The sequence below is a fragment of the Dendrobates tinctorius genome, unplaced genomic scaffold (genome assembly GCF_039654945.1).
Source record: "Dendrobates tinctorius isolate UK_male_01 unplaced genomic scaffold, ASM3965494v1 ptg000046l, whole genome shotgun sequence".
NCBI lineage: Eukaryota > Metazoa > Chordata > Amphibia > Anura > Dendrobatidae > Dendrobates > Dendrobates tinctorius.
Window position 1 is genome coordinate 7,668,953 of NW_027361714.1, and position 23,551 is coordinate 7,692,503.

Below are 23,551 nucleotides of genomic sequence, written 5' to 3' on the forward strand. Positions count from 1 at the left end.
TGCAGAGATCATGAACTCTCAGTGATCTGGACACTCTCATTGTAAATAGTTCAGCGCCTGTTTAGGTTCTTTCTCTTGGTTTTACTTGTGCCTTTTAGGAACATTAAGTCATTATCAATTCTCATCATTTCATCACAACAGTAGACCTGAAGAAAAACCCGTTGGGTGTCGCCGAAGGCAAGGTCTAGGGAGACCAGGGATGTCCTGCAGCCCACCCAAGACCACCGTTGGAGGTTTTGAGTGGGTCCTCCACAAAGTACAGGACACTTGAAGATACCCCAGCTGGGATAGTCATGTAGCATTGATTATTACAGTTTTTGTACTTAATAAAAATGTTAGTATGATTGTAATGTATGTTAAGTATAGAATGTTTTATACTAGTACACGCATATTGAATATTGATACATTTTGGTAACAGGTACCTTTTAATGTGTAATGTAACAGAGCAGTGAAGATCTTAAGGCACTTTTTGATAAATGGAATAGAAATGGTTAATTAGGGACCAAGAATGTTATAGCAGGTGACGAACCTTATATTGGCGGTTGTCACTAAAGAGTTTTGATACTGTGAAAATAAAAAAAAATATGAAGGAGAATAGCACTTTGACTGGTAATGAACCTTAGCAACGTTTACTATCAAAAACACTTAATAGGATAGTGAATGCATAGTTATTAGGTAAAATATTAGTTTAAAATAAAATTATGTTAAGCAACGTTCAAGTGATGAGTGCCTCCCAGATTGGGAAGTTGTATTTCTTGTTGTTTATCAGTTATCATGCATCAAAAATTTGTATGTTCTATTAATACCTTTGTCTTTCTCATTTGTTTACAGCCCGCAGACGTGCTGTGGTTAACGGGGGGTATGTGGCGCACTTGAGGGTTCAGTCGCCACAGAGGTACTGCACCTCATCCTGAGGTGTAGTGCCCCACTCCTCAGGTAATATGGGAACACCTGACCAGAATCCAGCACCTACACCCAGCACGGAAACCTTAGAACAGCAGAGCACCCTCTATGGCCCCTGCTTGGTTCATGAATGGTGCTGGGAGGTGGGTAAAGCTTAGATTGCACTAAAGAGTGGGAGAGCAGATAGGAAGTAGGTCAGATCCCCAGAGAGGGATGAAGTGAAAGGACGTTTATGCAGCAGCCTCCTGTGAGCTGGAGCTGCTGGCAAGGAAGGGAAAAGAAAGATTAGTTCTCAGAAGAAAGATAGAAAAGAACGGAATGTGAGGAGGAGATAACTGGGATTGGAGCTACAGCAAAGCCCTTTCCTAAGTTTAATGCGCCAAAGGCCGGGTGCCAGTATCCGAGGCTGTGTGTGATACTAATGATCCTACAGCAGAAACCGAAGGAATAGAAGTTGTGACCACTTTATTCCCACCTAAGACTCGACGACACAGCAGCCACGTGTGTGAGCCGGGACATGATTGCATGGAGTCCCCGAAGTAGGCTACAGCTGCCTGTCATGCGAGTGGAGTTCTGAGTAACAGCATGAAAGAGGAACTTGAGTGTAATTCATAACTACAAGTAATTCAGATTAGCCCTAGTAAGGAGACGTTCAGAAAAGGCAGAGGAAAGGGAGTGCTGGAAGGGTGTATTCCATCTGCCTGGGAGTTGTCTGAGCCCCTGACCAAGAGGACACAGCACTGAAGCGAGCACCTGTCTATGCCACAAAAACGTGAGTAACGCATTGGAACTGCATTCAGCTGTGTCATTGCCTTCTTCCTGCGTCAACCCCTTCAGCACTGTTACCTCTCTGTGCCTAACACTACACCATATACCTCAACATCTATTCTCATCTGCCCTGGGACTACAGCTCTGCCTGTGGAGAGCTAATACACCTCTGCTGCATCACACCATCTGTCCCAAAGGATCTGCACTGCAGCGCTGGTCCCTCTTCTGACCAGATACCACAGGTGGCGTCACGATTTTATTCATACATAAACTTTATTTATTTTTATCCACCTATTTTACATGGACACTCAGGGCCACAGACCGAGTCACTGCCACCGCGACACATCCCCTTAAGTCACCGGCCCGGTACCAAGTAAGTGAACACCCCACTTGCCCTGGGGGTGCTCCAGATGCAACTTACAGTTGTGGCCAAAAGTATTGACACCCCTGCAATTCTGTCAGATAATACTCAGTTTCTTCCTGAAAATGATTGCAAACACAAATTCTTTGGTATTATTATCTTCAATTAAATTGTCTTAAATGAAAAAACACAAAAGAGAATGACGCAAAAAGCAAAACATTGATCATTTCACACAAAACTCCAAAAATGGGCCAGACAAAAGTATTGGCACCCTCAGCCTAATGCTTGGTTGCACAACCTTTAGCCAAAATAACTGCAACCAACCGCTTCCAGTAACCATCAATGAGTTTCTTACAATGCTCTGCTGGAATTTTAGACCATTCTTCTTTGGCAAACTGCTCCAGGTCCCTGATATTAGAAGGGTGTTTCCTCCAAACTTCCATTTTTAGATCTCTCCACAGGTGTTCTATGGGATTCAGGTCTGGACTCATTGCTGGCCACCTTAGAAGTCTCCAGTGCTTTCTCTCAAACCATTTTCTAGTGCTTTTTGAAGTGTGTTTTGGGTCATTGTCCTGCTGGAAGACCCATGACCTTAGAGGGAGACCCAGCTTTCTCACACTGGGCCCTACATTATGCTGCAAAATTTGTTGGTAGTCTTCAGACTTCATAATGCCATGTACACGGTGAAGCAGTCCAGTACCAGAGGCAGCAAAGCAACCCCAAAGCATCAGGGAACCTCCGCTATGTTTGACTGTAGGGACCGTGTTCTTTTCTTTGAATGCCTCTTTTTTCTCCTGTAAACTCTATGTTGATGCCTTTGCTCAAAAAGCTCTACTTTTGTCTCATCTGACCAGAGAACATTCTTCCAAAACATTTTAGGCTTTTTCAGGTAAGTTTTGGTAAACTCGAGCCTGGCTTTTTTAAGTTTCGGTGTAAGAAGTGGGGTCTTCCTGGGTCTCCTACCATACAGTCTCTTTTCATTCAGATGCCGACGGATAGTACGGGTTGACACTGTTGCACCCTCGGACTGCAGGGCAGCTTGAACTTGTTTGGATGTTAGTCGAGGTTCTTTAGCCAATATCTGCACAATCTTGCGTTGAAATCTCTTGTCAATTTTTCTTTTCCGTCCACATCTAGGGAGGTTAGCCACAGTGCCATGGGCTTTAAACTTCTTGATGACACTGCGCACGGTAGACACAGGAACATTCTGGTCTTTGGAGATGGACTTGTAGCCTTGAGATTGCTCATGATTCCTCACAATTTGGTTTCTCAAGTCCTCAGACAGTTCTTTGGTCTTCTTTCTTTTCTCCATGCTCAATGTGGTACACACAAGGACACAGGACAGAGGTTGAGTCAACTTTAATCCATGTCAACTGGCTGCAAGTGTGATTTAGTTATAGCCAACACCTGTTAGGTGCCACAGGTAAGCTACAGGTGCTGTTAATTACACAAATTAGAGAAGCATCACATGATTTTTCAAACAGTGCCAATACTTTTGTCCACCCTCTTTTTTATGTTTGGTGTGGAATTATATCCAATTTGGCTTTAGGACAATTCTTTTTGTGTTTTTTCATTTAAGACAAATTAAATGAAGATAATAATACCAAAGAATTTGTGTTTGCAATCATTTTCAGGAAGAAACAGAGTATTATCTGACAGAATTGCAGGGGTGTCAATACTTTTGGCCACAACTGTAAATAATTCAACTTATAGCTAAATTATGAACTTTTTATCATTCAGGGAGGGGAGCATTACAAATGATGATGTGATGGAATTTATTTTACAATCTTTGCAGTGTTTCAAAATCTTTTAGATCTCACACTAATATCGGATGAAGTGACTATTTAGACTCTTACAATGTGAAATTTTAGCGACATATTGGTTTTAAGAAGTGTACAAAAGCAATCTCAAGAAGGATATTAAATACACTTCATTATTTAGTGAAGCCATGTTTGAACAAAAGGTGTGACCTATCACCAGGCAAAAATTGTTCTATTCCTTGAATATGAAAATGAGTCATGCAGGATCGTTTCCAAGTTCTGCAGAAGCACCTTCTGGCTTTTACCTCTAATTTTGCAATAAGCTCCAAGAATGACTGTGTACAACTCTAGACTGTAGTATGAAATAAAAGCATAAATGTTCAGATGACTAATTAGTCGAAACAAAGGAGGTATTACAGGTTAAATGAAATTTGTCTGTACCTGCCGACTTTCCTGGGACCATACGACCATTTGATGTGCATAGTGGCCTCCTCACTCTCCCTGATAGATGAAGGGGTAAAGAATGATCGGGCAGTTGAAATTGTATAAATAATAATTGAGTTTATTAGCACATTTTATTAATTCTGTCTTGGTTGCATTGACATTTGCTGGTTACTCTGTAGGATTTGCTACTAGAGTTGAGCGAAACGGGTCGAACAATTTCAAAAGTCGCCGACTTTTGGCAAAGTCGGGTTTCATGAAACGAAACCCGACCCTAGGATGAGGTCGGCCACGAGGTCGGTGACTTACACGCCAAAGTCGCGTTTCAAAAGTTTGTTTAGCGCTCTTTTTCAGCCAATCAGGATCCACGGACACTGTGGGACAGGTTGCTGATTCTGTAGGGAGAGCGTTAGGCAGGGAAGAAGACAAAAAAACTGCTTCTGCTGCTAGCGATTTTGCCTGTACAACACACCAGTCACTGTGTGTGCAGTGCAAGGGGAGGCTATATTGTGGTGGATCAGCGGTGTTGGTTGTTAGGCTGCCTTCTAAGGCTTCCTGACAGCTGCATTGCTGTTTCCCCACTGCTCTGCAAACTGCTTTTTTAAAAGCAATCCCAATTTTTTTTGTCCTGCTAAGGTACTGAGCGTGCATTTATTCACACCATACAGCGGTGTACGCTCCTCACACAGTACCGTGTAACGGCTGTTATCACAGCCACAGTGAAGCTATCTGTGTGCCACTGTGGAAGGATAAGTGGAGGACTTGTTCCGTTCTTACAGACCTACACTCTAGGGAGATTCCTATTCTGCCCAATTCTACAATTCACTTTTTTCACACCTGTGCCATCGAGCCTGTGACATAGCGCTCTGATATTCAGTGGGCCTCACACAATCCAAAAGTGTCCAGTGTCCACAAGTGTCTGCAGAAATTCAAAATCTCCCTTATCCTGTAGTCACTTTTTTCACACCTGCTGCATCGAGCCTGTGATATAGCGCTCTGATATTCATTGGGCCTCACACAATCCAAAAGTGTCCAGTGTCTGCAGAAATTCAAAATCTCCCTTATCCTGTAGTCACTTTTTTCACACCTGCTGCATCGAGCCTGTGACATAGCGCTCTGATATTCATTGGGCCTCACACAATCCAAAAGTGTCCAGTGTCCACAAGTGTCTGCAGAAATTCAAAATCTCCCTTATCCTGTAGTCACTTTTTTCACACCTGTGCCATCGAGCCTGTGACATAGCGCTGTGATATTCAGTGGGCCTCACACAATCCAAGTGTCCAGTGTCCACAAGTGTCTGCAGAAAATCTAAATCTCCCCTGTCCTATAGACACCTTGTACCTTGTTTTACATTACTATACAGTTTGTAGGATTTTGTCTACATTTCTACCAAAAATGAGGAAGGCTGGTAGAAGAGGCCATGGAATTGGGCGGGGGTTGGCAGCTGGTAATGATGGTGTTGGTGGTGGATCTGATGGTAGTGGCAAAAGCAAAATAGGACCGAATGCAGGAGGTGTTGAGCCTGCGTCATCGTCTGGCTCCATAAGGCTTCGAAGGCTTAGTTTTCTAGGAGTTGGCAAACCGCTTTTAACGCCAGAGCATCAGGAAAAAGTTTTGTCTTACATTGCTGACTCAGCCTCCAGCTCTATCGCCTCCTCTTCTGAAGTTGTAAAAAGTAAAAGCACTGAGTCGTCATTGGAGACTCATGTTCATGAACCACACCTTTCCTTGTGTCCTTCACCACAACCAAGATTGAAGGATGACGCAGGCCATACTACTGATTACTCCATGGAGCTGTTTTCACATACCATGCCTGGATTATCAAGTGAAATGGTGAATTACCCAGGCCAAGATGAATCTGACATGGAGTGCACTGATGCACAGCCGCTGATAGATGATTCTGCTGGTACATTCACTCAGAGCACTACATTGTCCTCGCAGTGTACAGAGCCAGATTCTGACCCTGATGAGACTCAGGTGCCCCTTCCCGCACACTATACCACCATACACGGTGACACAGAGGAAGGTGCACATGACATTGAAGAGGAGGTGATGGATGACCCAGTTGTTAACCCAGATTGGCATCCATTGGGGGAAGAGGGTGCTGCTTCCAATAGCTCAGATGAGGAGCATCCACAGCAGACATCAACATCGCAACAGCTGTTATCTGGCAGGTCCGGAGCACTCCAAAGACAGGTTCCAAAAATCAAAAGAGTTGCTGGACAGCTTGTCCAGAGGGTAAAAACATCACAGCCTGCTAGGCCGCAAAATGTCTGCCAAAGTAGGAAGAGTGCAGTGTGGCACTTTTTTGAACAAAATCCTCATGATCAGGCCAAGGTTATCTGTAAGAAGTGCGCAAAGACCTTTAGCTGAGAGAAAAATCTGAAAAATTTGAATACCAGTTGCATGCTTAGACATTTAACCAGCATGCACTTGCAAGCGTGGACACAACACCAAATCTCAAGTGCCACATGTGCAACTGATCACAAAGAAGGTAGTCAGCAACGCTACATTGTTTCCCCCACTGTAAGCCCACCGGTTAGCACAGCAGCAAATGTTGAGGTGTCGTTGCAAGGCCACAGCAGTCAGGGAATCCCACTGTTATATCAACGAAATACTGAATCTAGGCCATCAGAAAGAACACCAACTCCATCACCATCATCAACCCTCTCTCAGTCCGCCCTGTCCACCGCTACTTCCACCATATGCAGCTCTCAAGTCCAGCTCACCCTCCCAGACACTATGAGTAGGTCAAGAAAGTACTCAGTCTCTCATCCGCGTACACTGGGTTTGAACGCCCACATTGCCAAACTAATCTCGTTTGAGATGATGCCCTATCGGTTGGTGGAAAGTGCAGCTTTCCACGAACTCATGGCCTATGCAGTACCACGCTATGACCTACCCAGTCGCCACTTCTTCTCTCGCAAAGCCATCCCAGCCCTCCACCATCATGTGAAAGACCGCATTGTCCATGCACTCAAGCAGTCAGTGAGTGGAAAGGTGCACCTCACAACTGATGCATGGTCCAGTCGGCATGGCCAGGGCCGTTACGTGTCCATCACTGCGCACTGGGTTAATGTGGTGGATGCAGGGTCCACAGGGGACAGCGGTGGTGGGACAGTGCTGCCTAGCCCACGGCATAGGAAACAGTTGGCTGTAGGCGTTCCACCCTCCTCCTCCTCCAGAAGCGAAAGCTCGTCCACAGAGCGCAGTCGTACGAGCACTCCATCTGCAGCTGCCACTGTTGCACACGAGGTGTCCCCCTATCGAGCAGCTAGTGGAAAGCGTCAGCAGGCTGTGTTGCAGATGATGTGTTTGGGCGACAGACACACCGCCGAGGTGCTGGCCGAGTACTTGAAGCGACAAACTGAGTCATAGCTGGGCAGTGTACATCTTGAGGCAGGCAAGGTAGTTAGTGATAACGGCCGTAATTTTGTGGCAGCCATAGCCCTTTCAAAACTCAGCCACATACCTTGCTTGGCTCACACCTTGAACCTGGTGGTGCAGTGCTTCCTCAAAAATTATCCGGAGTTAACAGCCCTGCTCCATAAGGTGCGAAGACTGTGCGCGCACATCCGCCGGTCGCCTGTACACTCCGTTCATATGCAGAAGCTGCAGCGATTGCTCCACCTTCCCAACCACCGCCTCATTATCGACATTGCAACAAGGTGGAACTCCACCCTGCACATGGTGGAGCGGCTGTGCGAGCAGAGGCAGGCCATAATGCATTTGTGGGAGGATACACAGCCAGGCACTTTGAGAGCAGACATGGAGTTGACAGGTGTGCAGTGGTCGAAGCTGAAAGACCTCTGTAAAGTCCTTCAGTGTTTTGAGGAATGCACACGGCTGGTAAGCGCAGACGATGCCATCCTAAGCATGAGCATCCCACTTATGCGTCTGCTCATGCAAACTTTGACGCACCTTAAGGAGCAGGCGTCTGCAGCCAATGTTGACGAGGAGGAAGAGGTGGAGGGAATCCTTGATGACATTCAGCCATTGTCTGCTCAGGGACCTCTCCTGGACGAGTTGGAGGAAGAAGAGGAGGAGGAGGATGATGATGGGGATGATTACTTAGGGGAGGAGGATGCATCTCGTGGGGCAAGTGAAAATGTTGGCGTGGCAAGGTCTGGTACAGGGTTTGTGCGTGACTGGAGGGATGTGGATTTGCCAGAAAGTGCTCCTCCAACCAGCACTCGCAGTGCATCATTGACACCGGGAACATTGGCCCACATGTCAGATTATGCCTTGCGGATCCTAAAAAGGGACCCCCGCAATGCCAAAATGATGAACGATGACGACTACTGGTTGGCCAGCATCTTGGATCCACGCTATAAAGGCAAATTGCAAAACAGCATGCCACAGGAGAACCTTGACCTAATATTGGCTAATAAACAAGCAACTCTGGTAAATCGGTTGCTTGAGGCATTCCCAGCACACAGCAGCGGTGATGGTTCTCACACGAGCCGTACGGGCCGGGGGCAGCTTGGCAGAGGTGTTCATGGTGCACACAGCAGAAGTGGCGTTGGAGACAGGGGTTTCATGACAATGTTGTGGACTGATTATTCAAGTACCGCTCACACAACTGGTAATACAGCATCGATGGAAAGTGACAGGAGACAGCAGTTGTCAACTATGGTTACAAACTACTTTTCCTCCCATATCGATGTTCTCCCACACAGGTCATTCCCCTTTGACTATTGGGCTGCTAAACTGGACACCTGGCCTGAATTGGCACAATATGCCTTACAGGAGCTCGCTTGCCCAGCTGCAAGTGTGCTATCGGAAAGAGTCTTCAGTGCAGCTGGATCAATCCTGACAGAAAAAAGGACCCGTCTGTCAACCCAAAATGTGGATGATCTAACCTTCATTAAAATGAACCATGCATGGGTTTCCAAGGATTTTGTCCCACCTTCCCCTGATGACACATAGGGTGACAGAAAAATGGCTTGCTTTGGTCCACCTCTTCCTGGGACTTGACCTATTTCGCCTTTTGCATCAGCTGAATGTCCAACATCAACATATGCCACTTTCTAAAACTCCCTAACTGTGCTGCCTCCCCCCCCCCATGGCCGGGGTCACCACCTAGCGCACGACACCGTGCGAGTGTCGTTGCCCTGGACAGGTGGGTAGGCCGACTCTTGGGCGTGGGCACTGGCACAGGGTCCCTCATAGTGCAATCAAGTGTCTCTGACGGTGGTGGTGCACACCCGCCGTCAGACACACCGCCGTACTATGAGGGGCCCAGTGCCAGTACCGACGCCCACGAGTGGGCCCCCCTTGCTTGGGCAGGGCCCCAGCATTTGCAATCTTTACCACTCCCTGCTCCTCCGCTGTGTAGTCTGGGCCGTCAAATCCATACTGTGCCTGACACCGTCTGAGCCTGCCTCCTGATGTATAGACATATCTTTTGAATGTGTACGCTATCCATACATGTTATCCGGAGATACGGTACCCTTTCTCACCTTTGTGCAATCACTTGCAAGCCATACTGGGCCTAACACCGTCTGAGCCTGCCTCCTGATGTATAGACATATCTTTTGAATGTGTACGCTATCCATACATGTTATCCGGGGATACGGTACCCTTTCTCACCTTTGTGCAATCACTTGCAAGCCATACTGGGCCTTACACGTCTGAGCCTGCCTCCTGATGTATAGACATATCTTTTGAATGTGTACGCTATCCATACATGTTATCCGGGGATACGGTACAGTTTCTCACCTTTGTGCAATCACGTGTAACCCATACTGGGCGTGAGAACGGCTGGCGAGCTGTTAAGCAAGCTACAGCACCTGTGGTTTGCACACGTAAGTTTTTCATTTTTTTCAGGAATGACGGTTAGGCCTAATTCCGGAACTGCGGTTGACCTGCACTTACTGGGAAATCATCGTTCGCGAGTAATAATTGTAATCAGTGATCCCCATCACTAACGTTGTTCAGCGGGTTATCTGCACCTGTAAGCGACAAACGCTGGCCTTTTCAGTGTAGCGCACATGCAGCCACGGACATGTAAGGGCATGACACACCAGTTATTGGCCAATCTCATGTGCCAGAGCCTCACATGTCCCTCTAGTAAGCCGGACTCGGACCGCGGGGCATGACAGAGTCTCGTTCGTTAACGGAATTAAGCTTGCAATGTGTGCATCTGTTCTGTAGCTGGCATGGTTGAGGTTGCCCGTGTTGAGTCAAATTACGCCGTAGGCTCCACTCCTGGTGGTGCCCTTCTGGACATTCCTTTAAGGTTCAGCTTTGCAACCATACTGCCCACGTAAAACACTTTGCCTTCATGAACTCTGTTTGGAGGGTCATGACTCGTGGGAATAACGCCGCCCAATCAGTTAACCTGCTAGAGAGATCCTTCGTTGCTCCCAAGCATGACATCACACTCCCTAGGAGGAAGGTAATGCCACTGTGGCGACCGTACTCCTGGGGGCGACACAAGTGCACTGATGTCCAGCCACTGCTCGATGAATCTGCTGGTACATTGACCCAGACCACTACATTCCCCTCGCACGCTACACGGCCTGAATCTGACCCTGATGAAACTCAGGTTACCCTTCCCATATACAGTTCCATCTTACACGGTGACAAAGAGGAAGCTGCAGATGAAAGTGCAGGTTCGGCCCACCCGCCATCAGACACACCACCGTACTATCAGGGGCCCTGTGCCAGTGCCGTCGCCAACGAGTGGGCCCCCCCTGCTTGCTCAGGATCACAGCACTTGCAAGGTTGAAATACTGTGCAGTGAGATGGAAGATGGGGACGACGAGGAGTCCAGACTAGTACAGGGATTCCCTAGCGAGGAGACTTATTTGATTGTTTTCAATGTTGGGACAGCAATTTTTGGGGAGCACTATACTCTGGAGAATGATAGATGGGGCCCACCATACACTGGAACATTCCAAAGGTGGACATCAGACACTGGAGCAGCATTTACAGGGCCCATTATACACTAGAGCATTAGAAATGGGGCCCATTATGTTTGGAGCATTATTTGGGCCCATAAGACAGTGGAGCTTCATCCATGGGGACCAACATATACTGTAGCATTATGTGGAGCTCATCATATAGTGTTTCAAACATTATATGGGACCAATGATTCTGTATGGAGAAATAGATGGGCCTCGTCATGAGATGTAAAAAGTGAAGTATTTTTCATTGTACTATACCGCTATTTCTCTGCCGTATCGGAGCATGATGAGTTGTGGTATTATGTGTTAAAGGGGCGCTCTGTCGCCCAGGGCACATGAAAACCTGGAGCCAGCACTACCCCCCCCCACAACTTTAGCCAAATAACCCCCATTTTTCAGTGCGTAACTTGTATTATGAAGTTAATTAAGGTTGACCAGCTTAAGTAAGAAGAATTGATGCTTTTGGCATTCAAATGAGCACTGTAGGTGTGTTTCCTGTCCTCCTCTCACTGCCGACTTTTATTCCCCATTGACTTACATTGGGTTTCGTGTTTCGGGACGACGCCGACTTTTCCCTATAATCGGCCGATCTTGCTCGACCCGACTTTTGGAAAAGTCGGGTTTCACGAAACGAAACTCGACCATAAAAAAACAAAAGTCGCTCAACTCTGTTTGCTACCTTTCAGAATGACTGTTTGTCATGACTCTGTTGCCGGGTGTCCAGGGACCAGGGGCTCATGGCTCTAATGCTAGGGGTGCCTAGCTCAACCTGTTCCCCAGATTACTTCTGATGGTGAAGATGTTGGGGCAAAGTACCTTGCCTTAGCATAATCTGGGTGCCCACCCTTGCAAGTAGGGTGCTGAAGCAGTGTCTTTGACAATGCTCACTCCACTTTACTATCTCCCAAATCTGCCAATCTACCAAAGGTTTGTGCACAGTGAGCCAAAGAATTCCAAGAACCACAGGAGAGGGAAGACCCTCTAGCATATAACAGTCAATACCTTCTGAGTGCATGGCCCCTACCTGTAGACATAACCCTTGGACAGCTTGAATAAAATACCCCTATCTCAAGGGTACGATGGCAATTATGGGTATAGGTCTGGACAGTGTATGGATTTTGAGGCCCAGGACCTGGACAAATCTAGCATTGATCAAGTTAAACCCTGCCCCACTGTCCAGAAAGGCAGAAATAACAAACTTATTTTTGCCCATATGGATTTCAGCAGGCTTAAAAAACTGTAACCTACCCACGGAGGAGATATACACCCAGGTTGCTAACTTCCTCACAACCCGGGCTCCTTAGTTTTCTGGTGGCTGTTTACAGTGAGATAGGGAAGGACACATGCCCACGAAATGGCCCTTTCTACCGCAGTAAAAATATATTACCTCTTTGTGCCGAACAACAGACTGCATTCCAGAACGAATTGCCCCACCCAACTGCATGGGTTCGTCGGATGACTTAAACCAGGTTTCCCTTGTCCTCGGACCTCCTTCACATTGGGATATCTCTTTATGTCTCTGGCAAAGATGACGATCCAACCGGATAGCCAGAGACATGGCAGCCCCAAGGGAAACTGAAGTCTCACATAGGTCTAAGGCATCCTTCACCCTGACTGATAGCCCTTCACAGAACTGGCTAAGGAGTACGGGGTCATTCCACTTAGTGTCAGTGGACAGCTCCGAAATTCTGAGCAATACTCCACTGGCCGGTCTCCTTGCTGAAGCTCACGTAGTGTGGACTCAGCCAGGGAAATGCAGTCCGGGTTGTCGTATGTATGACCCAATGCCAGAAAAAATTCCTCCACTGTCTGGAGCGACTGCGAGTGAGATGGGAGAGAGAATGCCTATGTTTAGGGGTCACCCTGAAGGAGAGAGATTATTATCCCCTTCCATTGCTCCTCGGTTCCTCAGGAACAAGGACAAAACCTGAAGTATAGATTACAAGCCTCCCTGAAAACAACAAACTTGTCACACTCCCCAGACAACTTGTCAGGCAAAGCGTTCTTGGGTTCCACTAAATGTTGCCTGGGAGTCAAGGTCCCCAAACCTGATGTGTTAGGGTGCTGCAAAATGACAGTGCATAGATCTGACACCTCCAGGCTGAGCTGCTGCAGTTGTCCTGCCAGAGCAGTGATAGGATCCATAATGGCTTAAAAAAATGGATTTGGTCAGAGCTAATGTCATGACTCTGTTGCCAGCGCCCTGGCTCACCTTGTTCCTCGGATTACTTCTGATGGTGAAGACGCTGGGGCTTGCCTTAGCTCCTGAATCCATCCTCAGCCTGTATTCATTTGTGTACATATATTCCCTTAAAAAACTTTTATTGATAATTTGAATAAAAAACACCAATTCCCGTGTAATCCACAAAGACAAAACAGCCCTAATCAAAGACTACAATAACCTAACTGGACACCTTCCTAGCCGTGGAGGTTGGCACCCTAGAAGAAATCGATTGTTTGGCGCCCCCACTCGGACGTCGTCTGTCCCTATCTCCCCTAACTCACCCTGGATGCAAAGGTGAGAAAACAATCAATGAAAGGAATGAGATGAAGGAAGGGAAAAAAGGTCATATGTAGAATGAATATTGATGGGCAAGAAACATATTATATCATATTAGGAGTGACCCTAAAAAAGGTACTAATCTCTAAAAGAGACCAACAATAAACCACATACAGCAATGTTATTGCACCCTAAATACAGGTGCTGATAAAGCAAAATATGGATATAAAATCCAAAGATACATCACAATGCGGTTCCTAAACAATAGAAAAAAGTCAAAACACATGGCCCACATATATAATGCTCATATGAGATAACATATGGATATAATTTATCCCAAAAAAATGAAAAAAGCATGCATGACCATGCAGTTACTTATCAGAGAGAGTAGAAAATCGCCTCGACGCGTTTCCCCGTTGTTGCGGTTCCTCAGGAGGCCTACAACTTTAGTACCATCGATGCTGGATATGTTTCATGATGCCCCAGATACCATGATGAAAAAGGCCTTTATATCCAGGGTGAGTTAGGGACAGACGAGGTCCGAGTGGGGGCGCCAAACAATCGATTTCTTCTAGGGTGCCAACCTCCACGGCTAGGAAGGTGTCCAGTTAGGTTATTGTAGTCTTTGATTAGGGCTGTTTTGTCTTTGTGGATTACACGGGATTTGGTGTTTTTTATTCAAATTATCAATAAAAGTTTTTTAAGGGAATATATGTAGACAAATGAATATGGATTTATTCCTTTGCTCATCCAATAAGTTTGTTATCCTCAGCCTGTACCCTTTCCTCACCCAGGGGAGTAGTAGAACAGTAGTACAGATGTCATGGTCTGAATGTGAATTCTGGTTTAGTGCTGCAGGGGTTAAAGCTTTTGGCCTCTCTCTGGTTCTGGGAGGGCTTTAAATAGCCTCATTTGGGCTCTGTCCATTGTCAGTGATACTTTTAACCTTGGCTTAGTTCCTGACCCCTGTGTATCTGTGGATACTGTCTGCCTGTGTATGTTTGCTCATGTATGACCTGGTCCGTTCCTGTTTCTGATATTGCTGTCTGCCTCAGTACTTGCTTTGCCTCTTTGTTATGACCTTTGCCTGTCCCTGACCTTCTGTTCCATTGCTCCTGCCTGTACCTCGCTGCTATGTCAGGTTTCCAGACTCTGTTTTCTGACTGACCACGTCCCTGTTTTGCCCCTTCTGTACTGTGCCAACTCCTGGCTTAGACCCACACCTGCCTGACTACTCTCTAGGCATCTCTAGCCCAAGCGCCGGTCTCAGAGTGCTGGGGGTTGTTTCCACCCCCAGACAGTACCCCAGCAGTCACATGCTTCAGGTCCTGTTTACCTGAAGCACGCATCTCCATCGCTGCCACCCCTCTCCAAAGGTATCTTTGAGCATAGTTTGTTCAACTCAGAACACATGCACTGGCTCATTGAGCAAGTGCAGTGCGGTGTTCCTGACAACAGGGTGGGCCATTTATATGGATAAACTAATGTGCCACAAACAGGAAGTTGATATCACCAACCATTCCCAGGTGTATCCACATAAATGGTCCACCTTGTATACTGTAGTACACCAACCAGACAAACAAGGTAATACGAGCAGGGGTAACGCAAAATACCAAACATACAAATATGCTCATACATATAACAGAGGAATGCACCTGGAAGTGGAGGATGGAGTTAAACCAAAGTAGGAGAAGAAAGGGAATTATCACACACTCAAAACCTAGCAACAGTCTCAGATAAATCCACCAACTGCTTTCTCCTATAATAACCAACAACAACCTCCAGCCATGTAGCATAAGCTAACTCTGTCAATGAGTGATAGCCAGGGCCTAGTTTATGTAGGAGATGGGAGTGGCTAACAGTGTAACAGAGCAAATTAACCCCTGCACTGTTAAAAGAAATTTTCATGGTTTAATAAGAAGGTGAAGTGTTTCTAATCAGTGCAGGAGTAGTAGAACTCAGATGCTGCAGTCTTCTACCTCCTCTCCGTCGCAGAAAACCTGTGACACCATTCATGTGAAATGCCACTGCAGGGAAAATTCCTTTCCTCCCCAAGTAGGTAACCACTCTATGTGAAACTGTCAGCAGGTGTAATATGAGGATGGCATGATGCAGGGGTTAAGACACTGAATTTAGCGATGTGTCACTTATCAAGCTGTGTGCTGTTTACTTACAATGAACATTTTATCACCAGGTGATTATTATTGCTGTGTCTCACACGCTTGATAGACGTACCTCGCCCCTCCTTTGATAAACAATGTTCCCATTGTCAATAGACAATGTACATAGAGAGTCTGGTGTGGGCGGAGTTATATTTCTCAAGAGTTCTTAGATGCGGTACACAGCAGAGCTGCGTCACAACTGTTGCACCCAGTACACCTGGAATTAGGGTCTCTTTTCCTACATTATGCTGCTCTCAGATGAGGTAACAAAAACCTGATGACAGATTCCCTTTAAGTACAAACAGTACATGCTTAGAGGGCCTCATTAAATTATACATAGACATAAAGCTGCAAATTATTGAGGATAATCCCATAAATTCCATCTAAAACTATAATCACTAACATAATATCATAGACCCATCTATCAGGGTGTCCTACAGTGGGAGACACAGTATACTGGAGCTGATATCCAAATATTTTGTCAGAATTCTTAAAATCACAGTTGTAATGCAAAGAAACGATGAAAGAAAAAATTATTGAACATATACAGTAGATGTCACTTATTTTGCTTTTAAGAAGAAAGTTTAATTTGATATGCAAATGAGGACTCCTTAGTAGAGATGAGCGAATTTGTTCAGATTTTGTCACCGAATCTGATTTTGACATATTCGGGCCGTATTCACACAATATTTGTGCCGAATTTATGTCTTATGATCGGTTACGAACATATTCGGTAATTGTTACTCCAATTGACTCTAATGATGTTCGGCTGTGTTTGATGGATATTGAAAGAACAATATTTTTCGTATTCGGAACCAAATCCAAACAAATTCGCTCATCTTTACTCCTAAGCAGAGGCGTAGCTAGGGTTTTGGTTCAGGTGGGTCGAAACTTCTGAGTGGGCCCCTAACTAGGTAACTTTGATTACAACTTGGTGACGCCCCCTAATAGTGGATGTAGGAGATGACTGCGCTGTTACTGAAAATAATCCCTATATAAAGACCAATATTGATATTACCGCCATATGGTCAGTGGTAAATACCAGTCCTACAGAACATATGTGATTACTGCACAGTTATAGTTGGTGAATTACCGCTGATGTTCTTTCTGATGGAATCGTTCACTTTTCGCGTCTTTACCATCCGACCCAGACCGACATGACAACTACTCCAGCCACGACTCTGCTACAGAGAATACAGCAACAACACATTTCACTTCTCATATTCCCGCCCCATCACCATGTATCCCCAACCTGCACAAACCTCTCATCCTGCTGATACCCCAATGCTGAGCCACTGCTGCCATGTGTGTCCCTATTCCTGCACTTAATACCCCAATGCTGAGCCACTGCTGCCGTATGTGTCCCTAATACTGCACCTGATACCCCAGTGCTGAGCCGCTGCTGCCATATGTATCTCTATTACTGCACCTGATACCCCAATGCTGAGCCACTGCTGCCGTATGTGTCCTTATTACTGCACCTGATACCCCAATGCTGAGCTGCTGCTGCCGTATGTGCCCCTATTACTGCACCTGATATCCCAATGCTGAGCCTCTGCTGCCGTATGTGTCCCTATTACTACACCTGATATCCCAATGCTGATCCACTGCTGCCATATGTGTCCCTATTACTGCACCTGATACCCCAATGCTGAGCCACTGCAGCCGTATGTGTCCCTATTACTGCACCTGATACCCCCTATACATACACAGCTCTGCTCCGCACCCCCTATACACACACGGCACCGCTCCGTAGACATTGTACACACGCGGCTCTGATCCGTACACCTTGTACACATGTGCCTCTGCTATGTACACCTCGAACATGCGTGGCTCCGCTCCGTACACCTTGTACATGGGTCGCTTTCCCAGGGCTGTGGGGTACTCGGCAACTCAGGGATTCTCTCAGCAGATGGGCTGTGCAGTCTCCTTCCTAGCACTTATTTGAGGGAAGTACTCCTAGTACTGAGTTACAATGAAGTTCCTCCTGACAGATGTTCCCAAGAACTCTAATTGTACGGCAGACAGCTGTAGCCTGTTTCGGGGACTCCCTTCTCCTAAGTCCCGGCTCACTATCAATGTTGCTTTTGTGCCCTCAAGTCTTAGATGGGAGTAGTGCATTTACAGCCTCCTACTCCTCTGGTGTCTGTTGCAGGACCATTAGTATCCATACAACCGTGGAGACCAGGCTCCAGTTCATTAGCTCTCACTGGAGATGAGCCTTTCCTCTCTGCTCGATCTCCGCGCTTCTCCACGTCTGCACACTTCACCGTCCGCAGACTAACTGACCACTCCTTCCTCTTGGCCCTCAGAGAGCACTCCTCCCCTTAATTCCAGTTCAGAGTCCCCCCAGCTGGCCTGGAGTGGAACTGTGTTGCATGTATAGGTTAACTGCGAGAGAGACCAGTCATTGCTCCCAAGCCTGGCATTACCCTCCCTGGGGAAGGCAAAGCCACTGTGGCGGCCATACTCCTGTGGGCGCCACATACACACCTGGCTCTGCTCCGTGCACTTGTACACATGCGGCTCTGCTCCGTACACCCCGTACACACGCGGCTCTGCTCCGTACACGCTGTACACACACGGCTCGGCTCCATACACCTTGTACACACCTGGCTCCGCTCTGTACACCTTGTACACACGCAGCTCTGCTCCTCTGTACACCTCATACATGCATATCTCTGCTCCCTACACCTTCTACACACACGTCTCCGCTCTGTACACCTCATACACACACAGCTCTGCTACATCCACCCTGTAAACTCCTCCTGACCACACACAGAAACTTACTTCACCTCATCCAGCACCATGACAACCAGCACAGCAGAGTCCTGACCTGCAGCCACTGAAGCCCCTGATCATGTGACCACTGACTCCGCCCCTCCTGTGACCTCATCACAGGTCCTGTGCACACAGTATATCCCAGGACGACATTGCTGGCTGTGAGGTGGGGGGCCCACTGCTGGCACCGGGGCCCCCCACCGCCTTCTCAGGGGCCCATAGCGGCTGGGCGGCAGAGTAGGGAGATCGATTCTCCCTGCTCTGCCGCAGAATGTAACTATATTGGCGCGCTGTGCACGCCGATACAGTTACAGTAGCGAAGCTCGGTGGGCCCCCTCAGAGCACGGGGCCCGGGGCCACCGCCCCCTCTGCCCCCCTCCGGTAGCTACGCAACTGCTCCTCAGTACACCCTTGGTGTGTTCAAGGGCTCAGTTCATGGTTTCACAATCCTCAATCACAATGCTACATTCCTCCCCTTAAAGGAGTTCTCCAAAAAAAGTAATAAAATAAATAAAACAAAAGACATTTAAATATTAAAGATTTTTCTAAATGTCTTTATTTAGCAAAAATATATGCTTTATCTATTGCATGCTGTCAGGATTTCAGAGATGGCAACTGACATATATCATTGTGCAGCCCCATTCCAGGTTTCACAGGACACTCAATAGGAAGGGCTGCTTTAAGAACATATGTGAGACAGAGCAGCATCTGGTCAGTCACCATGAACGCACATTCCTCTGTTCAGTCAACCTGTCAGAACACTGAATGTGGTTGGAGTAAAGGAGAAGATAGACTCCTTTCTTTAGGTGACTGAGCATGAACTTTCATCTCAGTCAGCCAGACAGTTTTAGTGTATCTGTCTGGTGCTTCACACAGCCTGTCTTACTGTGTGTCTTCTAAAATCAAGAATGGGCTGCACAATCACATATAGTAGTTGCTGTCTTTGAAATCCTGACAGAGTGCAATAGATAAACCATATCATTTTATAGGCTTTCAGCAAAGGAGAGGCATGTTAGGTTAGGGCCCATCCAAGACGCACTCCCCTTGGCACTCCCCTTGAGAAAGCACATCCGCGAAACGCACATCGGGGTGTATGTGGTACTGTGGATGGGCATTTATACTACATTATTGGTAAGCCTTAACTTACATATTTCATGGTTGTCTTGAACGGCTATTAAGATTTTCACTACAGTATAAAATTGTTGCTACCCCTCATTTAATGACAGAACAACCCACAATGGTCACAGAAATAACTTGAATCTGACAAAAGTAATACTAAATCAAAAGTCTCTGAAAATGAACAAATGAAAGTCAGACATTGTTTTTCAACCATGCTTCCACAGAATTTTTAAAAAAATAAAACTCATGAAATAGGACTGGACAGAAATTATGGTACCCCTGAAAATAATGTGACAAAAGGGACATGTTAAATCAAGGTGTGTCCACTAATTAGCATCACAGGTGTCTACAATCTTGGAATCAGTGAGTGGCCCTGAGGGCTACAGATACTCACTGTGTTGTTTGGTGTCAGGGTGTGTATTACACTCAACATGGACCAGAAGAGGCGAAGGAAAGAGTTGTCTCAGGAGATTAGAAAGAAAATTACAGAAAAACATGTTAAAGGTAAAAGTTATAAGACCATCTCCAAGCAGCTTGATGTTCCTGTGACTACAGTTGCACTTATTATTCAGAAATTTAAGCTCCATGGGACTGTAGCCAACCTCCCTGGACATGGCCGCAGGAAGAAAATAGATGACAAATCAAAGAGACGGATAATATGAATGGTAACAAAAGAGCCCAGAATAACTTCTAAACAGATTAAAGGTGAATTTCAAGCTCAAGGAACATCAGTGTCCAACTGTCCATCAGTGACCAACCGTCATTGTGTGAGCCAAAGTGAACTTCATGGGAGACGACCAAGGAGGACACCATTGTTGAAAAAATATAAAAAAAGCCAGACTTGAATTTGCCAAACTACAGTTAGGTCCATATATATTTGGACAGAGGCAACATTATTCTAATTTTGGTTCTAGACATTACCACAATGAATTTTAAACAAAACAATTCAGATGCAGTTGAACTTCAGACTTTCAGCTTTCATTTGAGGGTATCCACATTAAAATTGGATGAAGGGTTTAGGAGTTTCAGCTCCTTAACATGTGCCACCCTGTTTTTAAAGGGACCAAAAGTAATTGGACAATTGACACCAAGGCTATTTCATGGACAGGTGTGGGCAATCCCTTCATTATGTCATTCTCAATTAAGCAGATAAAAGGCCTGGAGTTAATTTGAGGTGTGGTGCTTGCATTTGGAAGGTTTTGCTGTGAAGGAAACATGCGGTCAAAGGAGCTCTCCATGCAGGTCAAACAAGCCATCCTTAAGCAGCAAAAACAGAAAAAACCCATCTGAGAAATTGCTACAACATTAGGAGTGGCAAAATCTACAGTTTGGTACATCCTGAGAAAGAAAGCACTGGTGAACTCATCAATGCAAAAAGACCTGGGCGCCCATGGAAGACAACAGTGGTGGATAGAGATGAGCAAAACGGGTCGAAAAATTTCGCGCCAAAGTCGCGTTTCAAAAGTTTGTTTTGCGCTCTTTTTCAGCCAATCAGGATCCACGGACACTGTGGGCAATGTGATGACATAGGCAGGGGTCACCACCATCTTTCAGAAGGGCATGCAAGTGATTGGCTTGCTTTGGTGGGCGTCACAGGGGTTATAAAAGGGCGTGCACGCCGACCGCCATCTTACTTCTGCCGATCTTAGCATAGGGAGAGGTTGCTGATTCTGTAGGGAGAGCGTTAGGCAGGGAAGAATAAAAAAAACTGCTTCTGCTGCTAGCGATTTTGCCTGTACAACACACCAGTTACTGTGTGTGCAGTGCAAGGGGAGGCTATATTGTGGTGGATCAGCGGTGTTGGTTTTTAGGCTGCCTTCTAAGGCTTCCTGACAGCTGCATTGCTGTTTACCCACTGCTCTGCAAACTGTTTTTTTAAAAGCAATCCCAATTTTTTTTTTGTCCTGCTGAGGTACTGAGCGTGCATTTTTTCACACCATACAGCGTCAGTGGGCCTCACACAATCCAAAAGTGTCCAGTGTCCACTAGTGTCTGCAGAAATTCAAAATCTCCCTTATCCTGTAGTCACTTTTTTCACACCTGTGCCATCGAGCCTGTGACATAGCGCTCTGATATTCAGTGGGCCTCACACAATCCAAAAGTGTCCAGTGTCCACTAGTGTGTGCAGAAATTCAAAATCTCCCTTATCCTGTAGTCACTTTTTTCACACCTGTGCCATCGAGCCTGTGACATAGCGCTCTGATATTCAGTGGGCCTCACACAATCCAAAAGTGTCCACTAGTGTCTGCAGAAATTCAAAATCTCCCTTATCCTGTAGTCACTTTTTTCACACCTGTGCCATCGAGCCTGTGACATAGCGCTCTGATATTCAGTGGGCCTCACACAATCCAAAAGTGTCCAGTGTCCACTAGTGTGTGCAGAAATTCAAAATCTCCCTTATCCTGTAGTCACTTTTTTCACACCTGTGCCATCGAGCCTGTGACATAGCGCTCTGATATTCAGTGGGCCTCACACAATCCAAAAGTGTCCAGTGTCCACTAGTGTCTGCAGAAATTCAAAATCTCCCTTATCCTGTAGTCACTTTTTTCACACCTGTGCCATCGAGCCTGTGACATAGCGTTCTGATATTCAGTGGGCCTCACACAATCCAAAAGTGTCCAGTGTCCACTAGTGTCTGCAGAAATTCAAAATCTCCCTTATCCTGTAGTCACTTTTTTCACACCTGTGCCATCGAGCCTGTGACATAGCGCTCTGATATTCAGTGGGCCTCACACAATCCAAAAGTGTCCAGTGTCCACTAGTGTCTGCAGAAATTCAAAATCTCCCTTATCCTGTAGTCACTTTTTTCACACCTGTGCCATCGAGCCTGTGACATAGCGCTTTGATATTCAGTGGGCCTCACACAATCCAAAAGTGTCCACTAGTGTCTGCAGAAATTCAAAATCTCCCTTATCCTGTAGTCACTTTTTTCACACCTGTGCCATCGAGCCTGTGACATAGCGCTCTGATATTCAGTGGGCCTCACACAATCCAAAAGTGTCCAGTGTCCACTAGTGTGTGCAGAAATTCAAAATCTCCCTTATCCTGTAGTCACTTTTTTCACACCTGTGCCATCGAGCCTGTGACATAGCGCTCTGATATTCAGTGGGCCTCACACAATCCAAAAGTGTCCAGTGTCCACTAGTGTCTGCAGAAATTCAAAATCTCCCTTATCCTGTAGTCACTTTTTTCACACCTGTGCCATCGAGCCTGTGACATAGCGTTCTGATATTCAGTGGGCCTCACACAATCCAAAAGTGTCCAGTGTCCACTAGTGTCTGCAGAAATTCAAAATCTCCCTTATCCTGTAGTCACTTTTTTCACACCTGTGCCATCGAGCCTGTGACATAGCGCTCTGATATTCAGTGGGCCTCACACAATCCAAAAGTGTCCAGTGTCCACTAGTGTCTGCAGAAATTCAAAATCTCCCTTATCCTGTAGTCACTTTTTTCACACCTGTGCCATCGAGCCTGTGACATAGCGCTCTGATATTCAGTGGGCCTCACACAATCCAAAAGTGTCCAGTGTCCACTAGTGTCTGCAGAAATTCAAAATCTCCCTTATCCTGTAGTCACTTTTTTGACACCTGTGCCATCGAGCCTGTGACATAGCGCTCTGATATTCAGTGGGCCTCACACAATCCAAAAGTGTCCAGTGTCCACTAGTGTCTGCAGAAATTCAAAATCTCCCTTATCCTGTAGTCACTTTTTTCACACCTGTGCCATCGAGCCTGTGACATAGCGCTCTGATATTCAGTGGGCCTCACACAATCCAAAAGTGTCCAGTGTCCACTAGTGTCTGCAGAAATTCAAAATCTCCCTTATCCTGTAGTCACTTTTTTCACA